Below are 23228 nucleotides of genomic sequence, written 5' to 3' on the forward strand. Positions count from 1 at the left end.
AAGTGCAAATCATATCATCATTTCTCTGATGTCATGGTCCTCTTCAAAAACGAAGGATGAACACAGGGTACTGCTGGAAGTTAGTATCCCCATAGTTGCTTACAGTTTTATTTGTCCCATAGCTATTTCCATTAGCATAAAATTTCTGCATACCTCCTATCAGTCCAATTTAATTTAATAAACAAGGATTAGGCACCTGCTATGTTCAAGACACTGGGCTAGGCATTGAAAATACAATGACAAAAATAGAACAGTGGTCTGAAGGGGTATAGGGGAGAAGATAAGTTATGTTTTAGATATGCTGAGTATGAGATTAATAGGGGAGATCATGAGGAGGTCTCCAGGAAACAGTTGTTAACATATTTCAATTAGAGTTCGTGAGAGAGGTTAGGCTGAGTTAAAGATTTGGAAGTCGCTTACCTAAAAATGGTACTGGAGCTCATGGAAATTGATAAAATTTTCAAATGGAAAGTATTCAGAGAGATGAGGAGAGGGCCTAGGACACAGGCATGAGTTATACTCTCATTAAGGGAGCAAGTGATATATGATTATTCTTTTTCCAGTCTCCTTGTCTGAATCACTTTTAAGACAGGTGAAGAATCACAAAATAGGGCGACAGAAACCAAGCAAAGAGAGAATCTCCTGGAGTAGTGGGATGGTCAGCAGTATTGATAGTTGCAGTGAGGTCAAAAAAAGAGATGAGAAATGAGAAGACATAATTGATTTTCAGTTAAGGATCATCCGTGATCTCAGACAAAGCATTCTTGGTCAAATAATGGGGGAAGGAAGACACATTGCAAGGAATTAAGAAGTGAGTAGATGGTGAGGAAAGCAAAGAAGTAAAGACAATTCTTTCTAGAATTTTGGTAATGAAAGGTAAGGGAAATATAAGACAGCTTGAGGAAATGGCAAAGTGGTGTCAGGTCTAATTAAACTATGATTGCTGCAATTCATTTCATAAGGATTGGTTTATTGGTGTTGTCAGCATTCCCATAAAAATACATTTCCTATTTAAGATTTTTGTAATTACAAGTACCATTCTTCCTTTGTGGATATAAATAGATTGACATTACTTACTAGAAAATGTATGCACTTACTGGGAAATATATACACACTCTTATTTACCTGCTTGTCTATCTCATAAACGCAAGACACCTCAACATGTAGAATAGTGAACTTAAGGCCTGAAGCAAATGCTCATCTGTTCATCACACTGACAACATTCATTAAAGTCTGGATAGTGTTTCAGGAGAGTTGAGTTAAATCAGAAAATTATACCATGAATAAACGTAATGGCACCTTTGATCTTTGTTTTACCTCGTAGCCCATGGACACTTGGCTAAAGAATAAGCCTCTGGTCTCTGAGAATCCAACCAAGGCCATGAGAGTCAAGGCTGCCATGTCAATAGGGACAGACCCAAAGTTAGTCATGAGGTGAGTCAAGCACTCTCTCTGTCTTCCTTTTCTCCTTCCTTTGACCTTTCAAAGCAACACTTTTCACTACCCATCAACCACTGTCTTAGAATCCCTAGGATTTGAGGAAAATGGTCAGAGATCAGAGGTGACAACACTCTGGTATACAAAATAGAAAGCTGGGAAACCATTCTGAAGCTGCTCCATCTGGAATCTACCTTTCCCTCTTCATTGGATATACTTGGAAATTTGCAGCATTCTCTATCTTCAGATATCATTGGGGACTTGGCCATTGTAAAGAATGTCCTTCAATTAATTTCATTTGGATAGGTAAGTATTTTTTGAGTGGATTATTTTTTTTCTTCCCTAGTATGATCACCTCTTTACCAGCAAAAAAAAAAAAATCATTTGGAGAAGCATTTGCCACAACATGTAGGGAACAGAAGGAATACGACTTGATCTTTTTTTTTATTTTGGAGGGGGAAGAGCCTGTGAATTCAGGAAAACAACATTAATGCAAGGATCAAGTGAGTTTTTGTCTTAGATCCAAACATATTTATAGGCACTGGAGACAGTCAGTACACAGGGAGAGAAAGAAGAAGACAGTAAATAATCAGTGAAAACAAAACTTGGAGGAGATAGGTAGGGATAAGGAGGAGGCCCCAAGTAGAGCAGCTGGCAAGGAGAAAGAAAAGTCACCTCTTTCTTCCTCAGGGAAAGGAGTAAAGGACAGTTGAAGATATAGCAGGGTTCTGAGGTATGGAGTAGAAAGAGAGAGCTCAAGATGTTTGGCATCTTTTCATAGGAAAAAAAGACATCTCCTGTGGACAAGGGTGTAGAGAAGAGATTGGAGCTTTGAAGAGTTGAAATAAAGTTTGGAGGTTTCCCTGTCTTGGGAGGAAAGACAGGTAGACAAACATGGCATATCGGTCTACTACAATAACAGGTCTCCTGACCCCAAATCTAGCTCTCTTTCTTTTCTTTACATCATATTACCTTCTTATCAATGGCACAAGGAAAAAGTGAACAGTGTCAATAGGTAAATTGAGAGTTTTCAAAAATATTAAGTGAGTAGAAAACTTTAAAAAATATTCTTTTAAAAAAATATTCTTGAGAAATATTTTATATGAAAAGTACTTGAGTAAACAAAAATTGATTGCTTCTTAATTATTCTTCAAATATGGGCTGGCAAATGAAAGGTTATGAGAAAAAAGAAATATCCAATTATTCATTTCTGACAAAGTGAATAATATTCATTCTGTATCAATTGTGTATAATTCTATATCTATTGTGCTGCAGAATCATTCTATGTGGAACTTAAAGCCCATGGTGAACAACATGTTCATTCTCAAACACTCTAGATCAATAAGTGAAGGACAGTTATAATTCTGGTGCTTAGAAGCATCAGTACCAGACAGATTTTTAGATGGAATCTGTGATTAATGAAGCAGCACACTATTTTCCAGCTTCCCCATTGATTTTTGGATATACCCAGGAAATGCATTTATATCTTGTTTCTTCATCAGTCATTAGTCTTGCAAAGAAAGATCTATCATTAAACCAAAGGCCTCTTTTCTAGCCTTGTTCTTCTGGGTCCTTGATCCTATGGGTCGTATCTTCAGTTCTCATTTGATTTATAGTTTTTCTCTATTTGTTCCTCTGAACTCAAAATGAACTCAAACTAATGCTTTATGAGGACTCACTGAAGAAACTGGGGGCATTTAGCCTGGAAAAAAAGACAAGACTTGAGGGTGATCACTGCCTAAAAATATTTGGTATCTGGTCAGGTGGAAGAGGGACTAGACTTTTCCAGGTTTCATCCATACCTAGCGGAATTTACAGGGGAAGATATTTCAGCTCAATAGAACTTCTTCACAGTTATAGACATTCAAGAGTAGAGTGGGCTGCCTCAAATAGTTGTCTTTTCTTTTGACTAGAGGTCTTCAAATAGTGATGGTGTAGTAGGCAATAATGTTTCAGAAAGGAATTGGGCTAGTTGATTTCTGAGATCCCTCTCAACTCTAAGATTTTTGGATAAGTTTCACTAGGATTTAGGATTTTACCAGGATTATACACATACACACACATAAATGTATACATATATATGCCTATAAATGAATATAACCTATAAACACATACATATATGTTATATCTATCTATGCCTATACACACATATTTCTCCCTATTTTGTTTTTTCTTTGAGGACCTGCCTCTGCTTCAGTGGTTTAGGCTGTGTGTGTGTATATAATTTTATTTTTCCATCTGGATCAGTGTTAAATGTCCTACCTCCTGGCAGAAGCCTACCTTGCTCTTTCCCCTCCTCCTCCAATTGTTAGTATTCCCATTCATCAACCCTCCTCCCCATCCCTGAATTACTTCATATCTACTTTGAATATATTTTGTATTTATCTATTATATGTTGTTTTCCCCTAATAGAATACATGCTCCTTGAGGGCAGGGCTATTTCTTTTCTGATCTTTATATTCTCCAAACCTAACATATAATCGTCGTTGTTAAGTTGTATCCGACTCTTTGTGACCCCATTTGGGGTTTTCTTGGCAAAGATACTGGAGTGGTTCTCCATTTCCTTCCCCAGGTCATTTTACAGATGAGGAAACTGAGGCAAACAAGGTTAAATGACTTGCCTAGTCCCATAGCAAGTAAGTATCTGAGGCCAGATTTGAAATTAGGAATATGTGTCTTCTTGACTTCAGGCCTGGCACCCTATCTACTGTGACACCTAGCTGAAGGCAGTATACAGCAGTAGCTTAAGAAATAATTGTTGAATGAATGTTTCTGCCTATATGGATTGTGGGTTATCAGGAGAAGGAAGACTAAACTTTCTTCCCCCCAAGTTCCTCTTTGGTTTCCTATCCTCATGTTGTTCTAACTCTCTAACACAAGCCTCCTTCTTTAGCATAACATCGTTATTCTGTATCCTATTAGCTATAAATTCTTTCCCTTAATCTTGATCACCTCCTACATGAATGCTGTTAATTGAGCTTCTCTTTCTCACTGTTTCAGCCCATCAAAATTTTTCTCTCTCTTCTCCCAGGACTATCGTTATTTCTATCCTTCTCTGTGGCAACACCGCTCATTTATTTAAATGATTTGAGTGAAGATGGAGATGACTGCTATTTAATTGCTTCTTTCAATCCATTTCTGTTTGCATTGCCACCAGGTCTTATGTGCTCCATTCTCTACAGGCCTACAAGTCATTGTTGTCTATAAACTTCTTGGAAATGTTACTAATTAGGTCTATCAAGGGACCCCTCTCTTGGTAGTCAAATTCCACCTGACAATCTGTTTTTCCAGGCAAGTTAAGGCTAATTTACACTAATGAAAAAGATAAGTTTTGAGGCATAAAACTAGCAACTATGTAAGGACACTGAACGTTAGAAGGGTGGGCTAAGGGCCAGAGAATTGTTGTTATTGCCCTTTCCAAAATTCTGGACATACTCTTTGGTGACTGCATGGCACAAAAAAGGTATAGAGTTGTATGTATATAGCTTTAAAAAAATTCAACATATATTAAGTACCAGTTATGAGCAAGGCCCTCAGGATAAAAGAAGAAAAATCTAAAAAAATTCCCTGATATTAAGGAGTTTGTGTTCTATTGTACTACATACTCATCAATTCAACTAGTTTATTCAAATTGGATTATTCAAAATTTTTTTATCTTATGCTTATAAAATATATTTTCCAAATGGTATTGATAATAAAAAAATAAGGAGTTTTTGTTTTAAGTTTACTTCTGTCTTTTATATTATAAATCATTGAAGAGGCATCTATTTGATAACACTACAGAGGGGCATTTTACTGGAAAAATTTTATTAAACAAATAATTATTGAATGGCTACTATGTATGAAGGCCTATATTAGGAGCTGTGATGTGTACAAACATGAGTAAGATGTAGTCTTAGAGACAATGAATTTGCAGTTTATTAAGTGGAAAAGAAAACATATACATAGCTTCTTATGGCTAGATGACCCAGGCAAGAAGAGTCAAATGGACCGACTTTGGTCCCCAGCTTCCAACATGAGGTAGACATGCAGAGAAGGAAGAAAAAATGGGACAACTAACCTACAAAGGATTACACTCTGGTCTAAATTCTAGAATGGGATTCCAAAGGACAGTAACAGCTTGCTAGGAATTTACAGATGAAAAGACAAGGTAGACTCAAGGAAAGAAGAGGATTGAGAATTTAACAGGTAGTCTCACAGGGGAAAAAACCAATTTAATTTATTCTTTTGCCTCTTAGGTCTAACACTACCCTAGACAAATAACTATCTTACTTACAACGACCTCTTTCCCACATCTCTTTTATTGATGTTACACTCAACCCTTTCCTGTTTCACCATTGGCACCAACACATTGAAATGAATTAAGACTTTAGCAGCTGGGTCTGGGACATGGATCTCTACATATTGTCATTTTAACATAATCCCAAATTATAATTACTTCCAAATAAGTGGTCCAAGTGGACACCTAAACAAAAATACAGGTGCTTTATATTATCACAGTAAGGAATAAATTCAAACAAACTAGACTTATTGTGTTATTAAGCAAAATCAGGAAAAAGCACGCAAGTCAGTGATTTTCATTTTCCTTTCTTCCAATGATCACAGGGTAATCAAAGATAGATATTAATAGAATACAGCTTGAGAATTGGTTTTTTAAAATTGAATTGAGAACAAAGAAAGATTCTATTCCTTTCCCCACTAGAAAGTGAGAACTTTTTTTATTTTAACCAGTCTTTTTTTCTCCCAGTTTACAAGAAAATGCTCCTGCCATACAAAAGCAGATGGACCTGGATATCCTCCTCGGTTTTCCTTGGAGCACAAAAAGAAGCCACTCTTTTGTTGAGTTTCGAAGCTTTCAATGTGCACAGGGATATAAGAGGGACTCTCCTAAGCCAGACCCCAAGGCATTAAGACCATCAGTACCTCACAAAGCAGAGTTTTGTTCAAATGTTCACTAAATCCATGATGCAGTCCTTTCCTCTCCCCTAGGAGGGATCCAGATGGATCTGTCCACCCAAGGAACCCTTCCTCCTGCCCTTCCTTACCACCCTTTTGGTAAGCTGAGGCAGAGGAGAGGGTTGACCCGGGGATCCCCTCCAAAATCCCAACCTTCCTTTGTTATGCAAGCAACACACCTCCAGCCATACCTCCAACCTTTCGTTTCTCTCTCGGAGATCTGGAATCCGACCGAAGCCGGGCCGGGGCAGCCGGCGGCGGAGGCAGGGAGGCTGCCGCGTCAGACGGGCTCGCTGGACCAGGGATGGGGAGTCACCGCCCAGGGCAGCCTAGCCCGGCAGGGAGCACAATGGCCTGCGGAGCCCCGCGCGAGGGGAGCGGATTTCGGCTGGGCGGCCAGGGGCGTGTGGATGCGAGCTGCCTGCCTTCACAGCCTAGCGAAACCCCCGCCGTATCATTTTACCATATAAGGAGACAAAAGCATCGGAGACTCACTCTTTAAGGCTCAATGCAGCTGGCATTCGACACTTTCTCTGGTCTGTAGTGTGTGTGCGCGCGTGAGTGTGTGAGTGTGTATGTGAGAGTGTGTATGTGAGTGTGTGTATGTGAGTGTGTGTATGTGAGTGTGTGTGTGTGAGAGTGTGTGTGTGTGTGTGTGCGCGCGTGTTTTCTTTTCCTCCCAAACACTCTTTGTCAGGCTCCTGCTCCAGCCAGACTCTCACTCCTCCTCCATCCTCCCTCCTCTCATCTCCCACCCCCTTTCAACTACCTCTTTTCATCATGTTTTCTTTCTTTCCCTTTTAACCCAATGATGTCTGTCATGGAAAACATCTGATGAAAAACCCAGCCGTATCAACTTACAGGAAAGAGAGTTTTTACAGTAAGGCGGACGCCAGCATTCCGGGGCTCCTCACCTGGGTAGGAGCTGCTGCTCCAGCTAGTCTAGGCGTTATCGGAATCTCGTCACACCCGGATAATTCTGTCAGCTAAACATTCACCTTCTGTTTACAAATGAGGTGGGGAAGCGGACAGACTTTGGAAGGGAGGGAATACGAGAAACAGGAAGAGTGAAAGAAAGTGAGGCATTTGCCTACTTGCCTCTCACTACCTTTCAGCACATCTTTCAGTCAATCAAAGAAAGTAGTAGGTCAGGAAGTCAATCAATTAGCCTTTATGAAGTGCCTTCGATGTTCTGGGTACTGTGCTAAACAACCAAAAAGCCAGTCCCTGTTCTCAAGAAACTCAGAGTCTAATGGGAATCAAAACGAAATGAAAATGCTGTCTCTTTTTTTCTCTAAGAAAAGAAGGCAAAAGACCTGCCCTTAGTTTCCTTTCCACTGGAACAAATCAAAATAGGAGATGATAAATGAAAATCCTGAAGATAACAAAGGGCTATACTCTCTACTGGTTCAGATTCATTACTTGAAAAAAGTGGGTCTAATCTTCTTAAGCCCCAGGGAAAAGAGTTTGAGTGGGTGGGAGGGAGTCTGCATCGAAAGCTGGTGAAAGGGAGCTCTGGAATTGCAACTGTTTCTTCTTCAACTGGAAAGAAAGTTCAAGTTGTGAAGTGTGGATCCAGGCCAAAGGAGATTAGCTGATAACCTTCAGGGGCTGCTTTTAATATGAAATATGTCTGGCATAGTACCATTCAGAGATTGGTGAAGTTCATTGCAATATATGCTCTGGAGATAGACAAAGGGAGATGACACTGAATTTGGAGCCAGAGGACTGAGTTCAAAACCCTTTTTTGCCTTACTGCCTGTGTGTGCTTAGACAAATCACTGACCTCTCTGAGCCTCTATTTTCTTTATCTGCAACAGGAGGGGACTTGATTAGATGATCTCTAAGTTCATCTTTATGTTTTATAATTCTGTAAAAGACATGGTCAGCTGTTTTCTGTTGAGCACAGAATTCACCCAAAGGAACCTCCTCAAGAGATTAGCCAGAACAAGTTCTTTATTTTACAGGTCAGCTGAGCAAGTCTCAAAAAGGTTAAATGACTTGCCCAAGTTCACACAGCCCATCAGTAGAAGAATCCGAAACCCTTGACCATCTATGAAAATGGAGATTCTTATTTGTATAGCACTTTAAGGATTTAGAAACCACTTTCCTCACAATAACCATTTCTACATGAGGTAGGATCACAGACCTAGAATTGAAGGAGACCATGTTGCTCAGTGGTGCCTGATTCTTTGTGACCCCATGTGCACTTTTCTTGGAGTGGTTTGCCCTTTCCTTCTCCAGCTCATTCATTTTACAGATGAAGAAACTGAGGTAAACAGAGTTAAGTGACTTGCCCAGGGTCACACAGCAATTAAGGGTCTGAGGACAGATTTAAACTCAAGAAAATGAGTCTTCCTGACTTCAGGCCTGGCACTCTAACCACTGGGCCACACAGCAGCCCTGGAGGGGACCATATAAATCATCTAATGGATCCACACTTTTCATGTTACAGTTGAGTAAACTTGGGCCCAGAGAGGCTATGTCTAAAGCCATATAGGTAGTAAGTAGCAGATGTGAAATTGGACCTCAGGTTTTCTCACTCCAGAGTCAGTGCCCTCTCTACTGTATCATTTTCATCCTGACTAAGATGGTTGTCATTTGAGCTTTATACCAAACAGATTATTATACCCATTGTACAGACCAGAAACTTGAGAGGCAGAGAGGTGGCATGACTTGAGCATGGTCACAGAAGTAGGTTAAATGTTAGAGATGGACTTTGAACCCAGGTCTCAGAGCCAGTATTCTTTCTACTATGCTATATACTCTACTGCCTCCCACAGACACTCAGCTAAAAATCGTAATGGGTGAATACACAGAAATCCAGAACAAACCAGGTGTACAAGGTCATGCTAATCTGGGTATATTGAAGGACTTTGAGAAAAGAATGGGAAAGGTTATTACTGAAGCAAAACATCACAGTGACTCAAACTCTGGTCTCAATAATTTACTAATGACACATTATGAAGTGGCAATTCTCTGGGGGTGGGATAGGGTTGGCAATAGACTAAATATGGCCATGGAATCAGGAACTCTGAATCCTCACTGCAATTAGCCTTTCAGTTTCCACAAGTGAGGGGAAGCCACTATTAACAAAACTTAGTGGGGAAAAGAAAAGTCAGATGCGCTGTCTTTTTAAAAAGACTATAATTAAATAAGTCACCAAGAATTCTCTTGAAGGGAAGACAGCTTTTTTTTTTTTTTTTTGCAAAGGCACAATAGGTAGTCTCACAGCCGATGGATGGATCTGTTCTCCTAAGTCAAGTGTGACTACACCCACAGGTGACTGAACATAACTAGAAAGGAGTTAATAGAAGTATGGTATAATGTACTGAACTTACATAGTAAGAAAAACCTGCTTCAGACACTTCCTAGTTGTATGGCCCTGCAAAATCATTTAGTTTCCCAGGGCCTCAAGTTTTTCATCTGTAAAATGGGACGGTTCACCTTGGCAACCTCTAAAGTCCTTTCCAACTTTGGATTTATGATCCAATGGCATGCCTGCAGGTGAATTCTGACCTTCTTTGAGAAAAGGAAAGATGTTAAATGATCTCACATTTCCCAGTCTGAATGGGGACAGATAAACCGGTGAGAAGTGAAATCTTGTTATTAGTCAATACACATCAATACCAGTTATATATATACACAATGACTTCCTCCTTTTCTCTCCTCCCTTCACACTTTGGTATTGTCTCAAGTTTTGCCAAGAAATTTGCTTACAGGAACCTTCTGAACTAGGAAGTATAGATATTGTTCAGTCATTTCAGCTCTGTCCAATTCTTCATGACCCCATCTGGGGTTTTCTTAGCAAAGATACTGGAGTAGTTTTGCCATTTCCATCTCTGGTATTATACCTGTTTTACAAATGAGGAAGGTGAGGTCCAGAGAGCTCATGTGACTCATCAAAGTCAGGTCAAAAAAGTTTATACTTTAGCATATAAATTATATTTCAATGAATCTGTGAACTCGTTAAAATGAATATTATCTCCATTGCTGGAGATCACAACCCCGTCTCCACCTTCACAGCTTGTGCTAAACTTATCCTCGTCCACCGATGTGCCAAAGATATTCCACAGAGGATCTTGCTTCTGATGCCTAGCACCTGTGTGACTCTGGACATGTCACTTCATTTCCCTGGGCCTCTATTTGCTCCTCTGTAACGTGAGAGCATTGTACCTGCTAATATGCCTTGGTGTCAGTACACTACTTGGGCTATGCCTACAGTATGCTTATGGCTCATGGTATGAATGGCTCTTCATCTTCTATTCCTATTAGACTTTTCTGGAATGACATGTCTTATGTTACTGATTGTGAATATTATGTGCGTTCATCCTTCGTTGCTGAAGAAGACCATGCCATCAGAGAAATGACGACATGACTTGCATTTGACTTTGTTTTGAGTGAGGGAGAGCTGTGCAGGTCACCAGCCTCACTTCTCCTCCAGAGCCATCTGAATCCAGTGACCAGATATTCATCAGGATGACTGGAGATGACCCAGAATGAGGCAATTGGGGTTAAGTGACTTGTCCAGGGTCACACAGCTAGTGAGTGTCAAGTGTCTGAGGTGAGATTTGAACTCAGGTCCCCCCTGATTCCTGCACTGGTACTTTATCCACTGCACCACCCAGCTGCCCCGACTGTGAATATGTCATCATTGAAAACACACTGACATTTACTTGTGTGTACCACCCATCTCTCCCTTGCTCTTTGCATCACAACTTTTATTCTTGGAGATTGTTGCATGTTAAGACTTGCAATCATATAACATTACCAGGAGAACACTGATGTTAGAAAGATGGGCTCTCTATTCCTTCTATGATCAAACATGTACTTCTCTTTTGGGTATTTAAATCCTTTCACAATCTGATCCCAACCTATCTTTCTAGCTTAATAGACATTGCTTCTCTTCACACCAGATAGTTGAACAAAACTGGCCTCCTCCCTGTTGCTCATAGATGGCTCTCCATCTCTTATCGCCATGGTCCTACTTTAGCTGTCCTCTGTGCTCAGATTTCAATTTCTCTTTACCTCTGCCTCTTTCCTTTAAGACTTAGCTCAAGTACCATCTTCTACATGAAGTCCCACCTGATTATCCCTAGTGTTTCCCCCACCTTGTAGTATCCTCTGAGTAGATTGTAAGCTCCTCAGGGGCAAAGAAAAGGAAGAGAGAAAGAAAGAAAAAATAAAGAGAAAGGAAGGAAAGAAGGAGGAATGAAGAAAGAAAAGAAAGAAAGAAAGAGGGAGGGAAGAAGGAAGACAGAAAAAAACAAAGCAAGAAAGGAAAAATGAAAGAAATTGTTTAAAGATAATCTTCTTCCTCTATTTTTTCCTCAGTATCTATTATAGTCTTGATCTCTAAATGTGTCATTTATGGACCAGAAGAGAACCAGCACAAATCACTCATCTAATTCTCTGAGTGTTATTGTTGTACCTAGAAAGGTTAATGGGAGTAAAAGAACAAGAAGGAGGAGAAAAAAGTAGGGGAGAAATAAGCGGAACAAATGAGTGGACTAGGATAGGAAGGAACAGGGAAAGGATCTAATCTAGGAATATTCTTGTATCTGCTCTGGTCTTAGGATATTATTTAGGTCCCAGAGGAATTGGGTGAAGGGTCCTCTATAGAGACTCAACACTAAAATTCTCCCACGTTGTGAGTACTACTCAGCACGACGAATGTATCTGGGGAGAAGGGGTCCTAAGAGAGAATGTCAGAAACTTGTGGCAGGGGGTGGGGGATGGGGTAAGGAATGGAAAAGAACTCCAAGTTTCTCAGGGTAGCAGTAGGGCTGAGTGTGGTCTATGTGAATACCTTTGGCATCAATGGCCAAGATTAAAGGGAATCTTTCTCTAAACTATGGCTTAACTCTTATTTTCACTGTTTGTATATATGGCATGGATTCTTTCTACATTAACTTTCTATACAACTGATGCTTAGGTGTAACACACTGTGCTTGGGGAGGTACAAAAATAAACAAGATATAGTTCTTGCCCTCAAGGAATTTATAATCTAGTGGTATCTTTGCTGATGCTTACTATTTCTAACTTCTCCCTGGGCATATATGATTGTCATGACTGTGGTAAGCAGAAGGGAACTGGAAACAGATTTAGATCTGAAGAGACTTTAGGAGGCAATCTAGTTCAATCCTCTCATTTTACAGATGAGTAAACTGAGTCCCAGAGAGGTTAGATGATTTGCCTAAGTTCACACAGGTAGCAAGCTTTAGAGGTAAGGTGTGAACTCAGGTTTTCTAAGGGAAGAACCAGTACTGTTTCTACTGTACCATATCAGAATGCAGATCACTCAGACTCCTCTATCACCATAGCGCTATATTATTAGGGAATTTAAATCCCAGAATAATACAGGTTGAGGAGAGTGAAAAAAAAAATCCCTTATTTTTAGAAGAAAAATTAGGGTATAGAAAAACTTCATCCTTTATATTCTAAAATGACTCTGTGGTTGTTTGTGTGAGTGCCTGGTAGCTGAGTGCAATGCCACATGGCAATGTGTGATTCACAGGTCTTGCCACCCAGGAAATGTGAGTCGACTTTGCTTGGGTTAACCATTTTTCACAGCGTTTGCTCCTGTTATTTTCTTTGTATTGAAACAAGCATAGTTTGCAGCTCTGTCTCTGTTTGCTCAGAGGAAATGCTCAGCCCACCATGAAACCAGCCTTGATATTTGCAAATAAATAAACAAAAGGCCAAAATTCCCTGTCCTCTTCTCTTCTAGTTAGAAGAAGAAAAATTTGCTTTCTCTTTTAGATGCAAACTTTCCATATCCAATTTCTTTCTCTGAGGAAAAAAGAAAAAAAGGTTTACATGAATACAAATTGTCAATGTTTAAAGTCTCAAAACATACCAGTGTTCTGGCCAAATCCACAAATAACTATATGGTCCTAAAGAGTTTGCCGTCATATTGTCAAAATAATGCCAGTCTTACTTGGTTGCCCTTAATACAAGTTTCAATTCCAGTCTTGATAGGCCATTAAAAGAAAGCTGCTATTTGGGGATAATGACCAATTGTATGGAATCTTGCAAACCCAACATTTCAGTCCAATAGGGCTCACATGGCACTTGGTTATCATTACATGTTGGTGGAATTTTTTAAAGATATTTTGTCTTCCTAATATTGAGAGGAGGCACTGTCTTTTGTCTTTCTTTGTATCTCTAGCACTTAGCATAGTGAGTACCTGACACACAGTAAAGGCTTACTAAATACTAGCTGATAAACTGCATGTGAGGTCAAAGGGAAAAAAACGAGTTTTTAAAAACTTTCTTGTTTCTATGCTTTACTGGGTCTCAAATTTCAGCTCCCATTTTCTGTAATTTGTTCATTCATATTGACATAGAAATTGTTTTACTATTGAGTGGAGACAATATTGAAAGAATTCTTTTTCCTGTCACCATCTATTCTGAAGTCAATTTAAAAAGTTACATTGGGTGGGATGGAGTCAGGGGGTGGGAGGGCAGAGTAAATTCCTAGGATTGGTATAAACTTGATGAAATCTTATTCCGATTCAACAGTGTTTGCTTTCTTAACATGCCTGAATGGCTTTCACATATGGTCTCTAACAATCACTCCATTGCTTTACTGAAACTGGAGAGTTTCACCCAGGATCAGGTATTTCTAAGAATGTTTATTTCAAAGTGCATAACTTTCAGTTATCCACCAGTGTCTTGTTTATCTTGACGACAACTGCTGTAAAATTTATAATCCTAGCTTGGTTTCTTCTTCTGTGACTGGTCTTAGGGACTAATTTCTCTTTTTTGTTCCAGGATTACAGGCTTATTTTGACAGAGAGGCATCATGATATGGTCAAAAACATAACAAACAAACAGAAACTATATGGGACCAAGAGTCAAAGTTTTAGTCCATGTTAGGTCACTAATTTAGACCCATAGGATGTTAAAGTTTATCCCCCTTATTTTTTTAAAAAAAGTTTTATTATTTCTTCAGTTTTTATACCATAGGCAGCCAGGTGACACATTTGATAGAACATTGGACCTGGAGTCAGAAAGTCCTGAGCTTGAATGTTGTTTCACACATGTACTAGCTGTGTGACTCTAGGCAAGTGACTTAATTTCTTTTTGTCTCAGTTTCCTCAACTGTAAAATGGAGATAAAAATAATACCTCTTTTAGAGAATTTTTATGAAGATCAAAAGAGATAATGTATGTAAAGTAAGTGCTTTGCCAACCTTGTCTATAAATGGAGATTATCTCTGGATATACTCTAATCTTTCCCACTAGGAATTGAGCTCTTTATTGTAGTAAAGGGTTAAGAAAAAACAATTGACATAGTGACTATCTCACTATTTAGCATCTTCTGAGAGGTGAGAAGTATATTTCATTATTTGTTTTCTAGGACACGTACATATGTGTGTATGGACATGCATAAATATGTAGGATATGCATACAAATGTACATATATGTGCAGCATACTTATATACGTATATATGGTTACAACTAGTTCATCTCAATATGTAGATGAACAAGCTAAAAGGCAAACTTACTTGACCAAAATTATACAGTAAGACATAGTTGGTAGAGTTTGGGCTTGAACTATGGTCTTCATAGCTCTAAAGTTGATGGTCTTTTCATTGTATCACATTGCTTTGCTATGTAACTTTAAGGCACAACCCCTTTGCACCTCAGTCTCCTCAGTTATAAAAAAAGAATAAAACCACCCACCCTACCTGCCTTGTAGTGTTTGAGAATTAAATGAGACAACAGATGTGAAAATACTTTGAAAAGTAAAAAGAAAAAACACCCAACATACAAATGTTAAGGTGGTATTATATTAGTCCAATCAAAACAGAATTTCAAAGAAGCATCCATCTGCTCCTGCTGCTAAAAACAAACTTTCTAAAAAACAAAATAACAACAAACCTTTCCACTTTCTCCCCTTCCCCCAACGACTCAGATCACAGCTGCTGAAGCTGCTACTGTTTTCAGTTGTGAATCACGTTCCTATTATCATGTGTAATTATGAGCTGAATATACCTTCAAATGTCATCTGATGCAGATGTTATTGAACTAACAAAGGTGACTTAGAAATTCCCTGAATTTTAGAGATGGAAGCAGCCTTCCAGGTGAACTAGTCTAATTGATTTTTCAGAAGAGTGATGAAGTCACTGGCCCCAAGGTCATGAAGAAAAGGAGGCAGAAAACTAAGAGACAAAGGCATTGAGATGGGATGTGGAACACAGCATGGATGCAACACAGAGAAAGCCAATATTTCTAGATTGTAGAGTGTAGGAAGGGGAGTAATGTACAGGTTACAGCCAGGCTGTAAAAGGCTTTAAGAGCTAACCAGAGGGATTTATATTTTATCCTTGAGGTAATAGGAAGCCCCTGGAGTCTATTGAATAGGGGAGTGACATGGTCATATTTAAATTCCCTATGTACTTAAGGAAAATCACTCTGGCAACATTGATCGAGATGAACTAGAGAGGGGAGAGATACAAATATCAAATTAGAAGACTGTTGCAATAATCTAGGCAATAGCCAAAGTTCCGAACTAAGGTGGCAGTTGTGGGAGCTGAAATAAGGGGTTGGATTCAAGAGATATCTTGAAAGTAGAATCAGCAAAATATGACAACTGACAATATTTGGGATTGAGCAAGGATAAGGAGGTGAGGATAATGTCAAGATTATGAACCTGGGAGACTGGAAGAAAGATAGTTTTCTCAACAGAAATAGGTTAATTTGGAAGACGGGTAGATTTGGGAGGAGATATAATGAATTCAGTTTGGGACATATTGAATTTAAGATGTTTCTAGGACATTCAATTTGAAATGGCCAATTATCAGTTAATGATGTGGGACTGAAGAGACTGGGACTGAATACACAGACTGGTAAATCGTCAGGATAGAGATGATATTTAAACCTCTAAGGAGGTAACTGTAGTGACAGAAAATTTCTAGAATAGAACATTGGGGGACAATCACAGTTTAGAGGGGAGGAGAGGGGAGGAGAGTGGAGAGGAGAAGAGAGGAAAATGACTTTCAACAAAACATGATTCCTTGCTATTAGTTTTAATAACATATAGGCTTAACATTTAAAAACAATCTGTGATCAAAGAATTCATCACTCCGTTGCTAATCTGCCAGTTACAAACCTTTCTGTACTTAGCTGGGTTAAACACATTCTGTTGCTGGGAGCTTGAAAAGTGTGAGAGATACAAGATTCTGCTATGTTTACTGGTTTTTGATAAAGAGAGCTAGGGTGGTGTAGAGGATAGACTATTGGAATCAGAGACAGGAAGATCTGAGTCAAAATCCTGCCTATTTACTAGCTGCATGACAATGGGCAAATTGCTTAATGACTTCCGTCCTCATTTTTCCCTTCTGTATAATGGGAATGATAATAGCACCTACATCACAAGACTGTTGTGAGGATCAGATGAAATAATACATGTAAAGTACTTAACAATATATATCAAGTAACAAATATTTATATAACCATTATATATATAAACATTAGCTATTATTATTTATTATTATGTTTATAGAATATATTATTATAATTTAACATATGTATATAGTATATTATATTATACATTATACAATATATTAAATATATTTTCCTATAAGTAATTATATTTTATATAATTTACAGTTACAATTTATATAATTTTATATAATATTATTATGTATCAACTATATAAATGTTAGCTATTATTAGTTTTAAGAAGCATTTGAGTATGTAGAATAACAACTTAAAAGAGTATTTGATCAAGGAGCCTCATGCGTATGTTAAGATCATACAAGATATCTCAATAAATTCAACCACAGAGATAGCCCTAAAGAAAGAGCTATCATTCTATCTTTTGTGGTTCAGTCATTTTTTAGTCACCTCCTACCCTGGGGTTTTCTTGGCAAAGATGATGGAGCGGTTTGCTATTTCCTTCTCCAGTTTTTTTTACAGATGAGGAGACAGAGGCAAAGAGGGTTAAGTGACTTGCCCAGGGTCACCCAACTAGTAAGTTTCTGAGACTAGATTTGAACTCAGGAAGATGAGTCTTTCTGGCTCCAGGCCTGGTGCTCTATCCACTGTGCTACCTAGTTGCCCTCTATCTATCTACCTATCAGCTATCATACACACACACACACACACACACACACACACACACACACACACACACACACACACACACACACACGGCAGCTAGGTAGTATAGTAAATAGAGTGCTGGCTCTGGAGTCAGGAAGACCTGAGTTCAAATCTGACTTCAGACACTTACTAGGTGTGTGATCCTGGTTGAGCCACTTAACCCTGTTTGCCTCAGTTTCCTCATCTGTAAAATGAACTGGAGAAGGAAATGGCAAATTACTCTAGTATCTTTGCCAAGAAAATCCCAAATGGGGTCGTGAAGTTGGACATGACTGAAAAAATAACTGAACAAAATACATATACATAAATAGTATGTGTGTATAAGTATTTATATCTATCTATCTATCTATCTATCTATCTATCTATCTATCTATCTATCTATCTGTCTGTCTATCTATCTTGTCTATATATCTATCTGCCTGTCTATCTAGATATGATGTTCAAAGGTATTCACCACTACTACAGATGTCACCCTATACAGGGCCAAACAGAAGAGAGGTATCCCTATAAGCGAATCTTCCAGCTGATCTTTTTGTGAATTAAATATATTATTTCGACTTCCTGAAGCCCCAGAAGATTATTAGGACTCAGAGTCAGGAAGACCTGGAGTTCAAACCCTGCTTCTGATACTATATAGCTAGATGGCCACGGGCAAGTCATTTGACTTCACCAGGTTTCAGTTTCTTCATCTGTAAGATGGGGGAATTAGGTCTGATACAGGTGTTGGACACGTGATCTTGGACAAGTTATTTAACCTTCCAGTGTCTTAGATAACTCTCTAATATTATAAGTTCTAAAGTGTTGATCTCCACTGATTGATAGGGGTCTCTGACTGAGAATTACTTTCACTGAAGAAATCACAGTTTTAGTTAAAGAAAAATAATTACATTACTTCTTATAAGACCCATGATTACTCAAAGAGATCAGCTTAATAAACCACACAGTAAAAACTAAATGAATGGAAAATGATCATTGTGCAGACTACCATATGAAGTTGGATAGCCAGTCCAATTGGAGGTAGAGTGGCTTAGTGGATAAAGTACTGGTGGAGTCTAGAAGCCCTGGATCCACACATAACACTGATGTTGACTAAGTGACTAAGTCACCTAATGTCTATTTCCTTTTCTATTCAATGAAGGGATTAGACTAGAATGTTTCTTGAGTTCACTCTAGCTCCCAACCTGTGCTCCACTGAACTGATATATCTGCAATGCCTGTCCCACCCAATGAGCTGAGTCCAGAATTGAATAGAAGGAAATGACTTGGGTTGAATTTGGGAAGTTTTCTTTTCACAATCTTAGACTTTTTTTTTGGTACAAAATCCAATCTTTTTTAATAAAAATTTGCTCCCAGTGAAGCTGTATGGTGGTGAATCTTGAAACTTGCAGGTAATATTGTCCATAATTGAAGTGTCTGATAATCAACCCTTACAGGTCAAAGTAATGAAACATCTAGGAGTTCTTAGAAACATGATTGTCTTGTCTCTGAGGCCACACAGGTTAAGCTCCAACTTTCTTTGGCTTGGGACTGAGACAATATCCAACAGATATCAAATGGGTCATAATCAATAAACAAGAAGAAAATCCAATGAAGTTCAGTTGCCTTGAGGTCTGAAGGATGCCAATATTCATTCTTTAAGTGGAATGTCATAAATTTATGCTTTTTTTTTATGAGAGTTTAAATGACTGACTCTGGGTCACAAAACTAAGCAAAACAGGGAGAACTTTGAAGCTCAAGTCTTCCTGGCTTCAAGGTCAGCACTACTATCTGCTACACTACGTTGCCTCTCAGTGGAACAAGGTTAACTCTTTAAGATGGTAAGTTACCAAAAAATTGGTGAGCAGCATTAGTAGAAGGACTTTCCATCACAAGGAGAGAAAGACTGGCAATGTCTATCCTGTCCCTATCTCCAGTATGTTACACTAGAGATTTGAGAGAATTTCTCCTTTAGGTAAGATCTGGAGCTCTCTCTTGATTGAGCTGATATATCTCACTCTCATTGAGAGAACACTTTCAATCTACATTATCTGGTATATACTCTCCCATGCATACTTTCTCTGATTTATATTTTAGATAAATAGATTTATTTATTTGTTATGTGTATTCACTGTGTAACTGGCATTTCCTGGGAAGGGGAAGTCTTGAATATATAGCTTAGGAGACTCCTTCCCCATTAAGAAAGAGCAATTAAGATTTTAGCCTGAACCTAAAAATTAAATATCCTAAACTTATAATATTTAAAGGTACAGAGAGATACGATTCTAAGAGATGGATTCTAAGTCATATTTTCTTTTGAATCATGGACTTCTTTAGCAGTCTGATGAGGCTTATGGACCCCTTCTCAAAATAATGTTTTGAAGAGCATTAAATAAAATACATAGCATTACAAAGGAAGCCAATTATATTGAAATAAAGATGATAATTTTTTTCTCATCCAAGTTTACTAATCTGCTGAATACCCTCTCCCTGAAGAGAGCAAAGAGGCTAGTCTCTGCCCCAACCTCCTGCTTCTTCTTCTGGCAGAAATCAAAATCTTCATTGGAGAAAGGTGAGAGAAAGCAGCAGAGAAGATGCCAGAGATGTCTTTTCTTGTCTCCCTGAAAATATCAAGACAACTTCACTGCAACAGCGTAAATCTCAGGGGTTAGACTAAAAGATTTCTAATATTCTTTCCATGTCTAAATCTAAGATCCTAAGTTTTAATTTGAATTGATGTGACTTTTGAGTCTTCATTCTCTGGTGGGGGTGGTGATAGTGGTGTGTTCATCCTTCGTTGCCAAAGAAGACCATGCCATCAGAGAAATAATGACATGACTTGCACTTGACTTTGTTTTTTGAGTGAAGGAGGGCTGTGTAGGTCACCAGTCTCACTTCTCCTCCAGAGCCATCTGAATCCAGTGACCAGATATTCATCAAGATGACTGGAGATGACCCAAGATGAGGCAATTGGGATTAAGTGACTTGCCCAAGGTCACACAGCTAGTGAGTGTCAAGTGTCTGTAGCAGTAGTCTACCCAGTGTGAAAAACTAAGCACAGATTCACTATATTCCATTCCAAAAATGAATACTGTTGCATTCCTTTAGACCTCAAGGCAACAGTCTTTCACTGGATTGTCTTCCTGTTTGTTTATTGATTATAGCCCAGTTTAGAGCTGCTGTATATCAGTCTTCAGAAGTAACTATTCTTTAGATCTTCTAGAACTAACTTGGTTTACAAGCCTATTTCATATTTGCATACATACAACACATTTTATTTAACCCTTCTTATTAGTATCTTGTATATGAATATGGGGACTGTGTATGAATGTAGGCAGTTCCCCATACTGAGGAAATCGTTGATCCTTTCTGTAGTCATGTAAATTAGAAGAGATTTTTCTCACCCAATTGTGGGTTAATCTACCTGTACATGGGAGTTTCGTGAGTTCAATGAATGCTCAGTCTGGAGTCTATCAAGCTTTGTTTGAGGACAAACAGTGCCATCCACATCATTGCCCTAATAATATTTTTCCCTCTTATAGGCAGCTCTCTAAGACTGTAAGTTGCAGGGATATTGTCAACCTGTATTGGCACATGGAATTTTCTCACCCAGGAATTCTATTTACCAATCAAATCGTAGTCTGTCTAATCCCCATCCCACATTCTCCTCTGGTATCATGGTGGATTTTGTTGGAGAAAGTGATAGAGGCAAGAAATAATAATATAATACAATAATAATAATTAATCTATCTCCACGTTTTCCCCAGTCAGGAAAGCCAGAAGCAACTTATTATCTCATTGGACCATGAATAGGGTACTTAGAATGTATTCACACATTTAATAAAAGAGCCAGGTTGGCCAGAAGATCCTGGTGATCCCAAATCACTGTCCTCAATCTGACCAGCAGTGTTAGTGTCAGGGATCTGGAAGCATCCTCTTCATGCCTCTTTTGTAACAATCCATCCCTGATGAGTCCTATCCCAGGTTTATCAGTTTGCCTTTGAATGGTGAGATTTGTCTTTTGATAATTTAAATCATGGATTCTAAGTCATATTTTCTTTTGAATCATGGACTCCTTTGGCAGTCTGATGAGGCTTATGGATCCCTTCTCAGAATAATGTTTTGAAGAGCATTAAATAAAATACATAGCATTACAAAGGAAGCCAATTGTATTGAAATAAAGATGATAATTTTTTTCTCATCCAAGTTTACTAATCTCCTGAAAATTATCCAGAGACGCTTTGGGGGTGTTATCTGTGAAGTCCAGATTAAGAACCCTTGGTCTAAAGCTACCTCAAAATAGCTTACTCTAATTTGAATTTTTAAACTCCATTTAAAAATTTGGCCTGAAGGGCAATGGAAAGACACATGATGTCCATAAATAGGATACAGCACATTATCAATGATGAATCACATGGACAAAGCAGCTTAAGAAATACCGTTAAAGATATGTATGAAAAGGGAATGAGCCAGTCAAGTGGTGGTGGTGGGGAGGGGGAGATAACAGATGGACAATCTCATCTTTCTTAGAACTGGGACAAGAACCTAGGACACTGGACAGATACCTCTTCTCCCTCCTATTAGAGGGTTTATGGGAGAACCACGTAGGCAAGAGTTATACAGGATGAGAAGGTAGGGAAGAGGATACAATTTGCTCTGGCACAGGGCTTATCCCCATTGTTGAGATCATAGATCTGGTGAAATATTTAAAAATGAAAGAAAAACTCTTAAAAGACAGAATGTCTTTTTTAGACACAAGTTTCATTTGTAAGCGTTAAGAATGATTGTGAATAAAGATCCCTGCTTATCTGAATTCCCAGCCTCAGCAGGAAACTTACCAAAGACTGATATAATCACTTTAGTCTAGATGAATTATTGTTATAGGGAATTTTACTAGCAAACTAGGACTATTGAGTCTAGATCTTCTAGGCATAAACTAGATAATATTGTGAGGAAACAAATCTGGCTAAATTCCATCTAAATGCCTTTCATAGTCATATACCTAGTGCCTAGCACATAATAGATGCTTAATAAGTACTTTTCAATAGGTCTGACTTATTATCTATACTTAAAAAATACATTTCATTGATATTTTGTTTTTACATCATCTACATTTCCCAATGTGTCCCTTCTAAATGGCAATCTCTCATAGCTAAAAACTAAAAAGATAAGAAGAAAAACACTTCAACAAAACTAATATATCAAAATAGTTTGGGAATATATTTAATGTTAAACACCTATATCCCCTCACTTCTATGAGACTAAAGGTGAAGAAGTTACTGACATATAATTTTATTAATTTTTCTCATCTCATAATTTTGTTTTTTCAGGTTTTTTAGAACCTGAATCAATTGCTTCCTTTTCATCACTTTTGAAGTAAAACACCTACAGAGAGTTTTCTAAAGACTAACAATGACAGATAGACCCATATACAAACGAAGGCAAAGATAAGCAGACCAAGGAATAGTAATTAGTCCGGAAAGGAAAAAATCCAGAGATCAAAAGGAAACTGCACAAAAACAAAGAAAATGATAAATCCATTGAGTAAACTGTCATTAATTTCATGCATATGTTTAAAAACCACAAAGAATAAGAAATTTATGGAGGAACTGATTCATATACTCAGTCCTGTTACTAAAGGCTAACTAAATAAGACAGGTTTGCATGTGTGCAAAGATGAAATAATTACTTGTAAACTAGGAGAAGGGTCACTCTCATTCTGTTGTTAGTAGAGTTAGTAGTTAG

General features: G+C 38.3%; 1 protein-coding gene across 5 annotated transcripts in view; it reads right to left on the reverse strand.

Moving 5' to 3' along the window:
• The window catches only part of FHL2 (four and a half LIM domains 2), a 111335-nt gene that overhangs the window by 59476 nt on the left and 28631 nt on the right, over positions 1–23228 (reverse strand). The window contains exon 1 of one of the 5 annotated variants that reach the window (XM_072621760.1): positions 7255–7420. The exons of 1 other annotated variant lie outside the window; for it this stretch is intronic. The gene's annotated coding sequence lies outside the window, so the exon portion shown is untranslated. Of the gene's footprint in view, positions 1–6572; positions 7153–7254; positions 7421–23228 lie in introns of those variants that run through there. 3 more of the 5 variants (XM_072621758.1, XM_072621757.1, XM_072621761.1) reach the window with 3 other exon arrangements.

Source organism: Notamacropus eugenii, chromosome 6 (assembly GCF_028372415.1).
Source record: "Notamacropus eugenii isolate mMacEug1 chromosome 6, mMacEug1.pri_v2, whole genome shotgun sequence".
In the NCBI taxonomy this organism is placed as follows: domain Eukaryota; kingdom Metazoa; phylum Chordata; class Mammalia; order Diprotodontia; family Macropodidae; genus Notamacropus; species Notamacropus eugenii.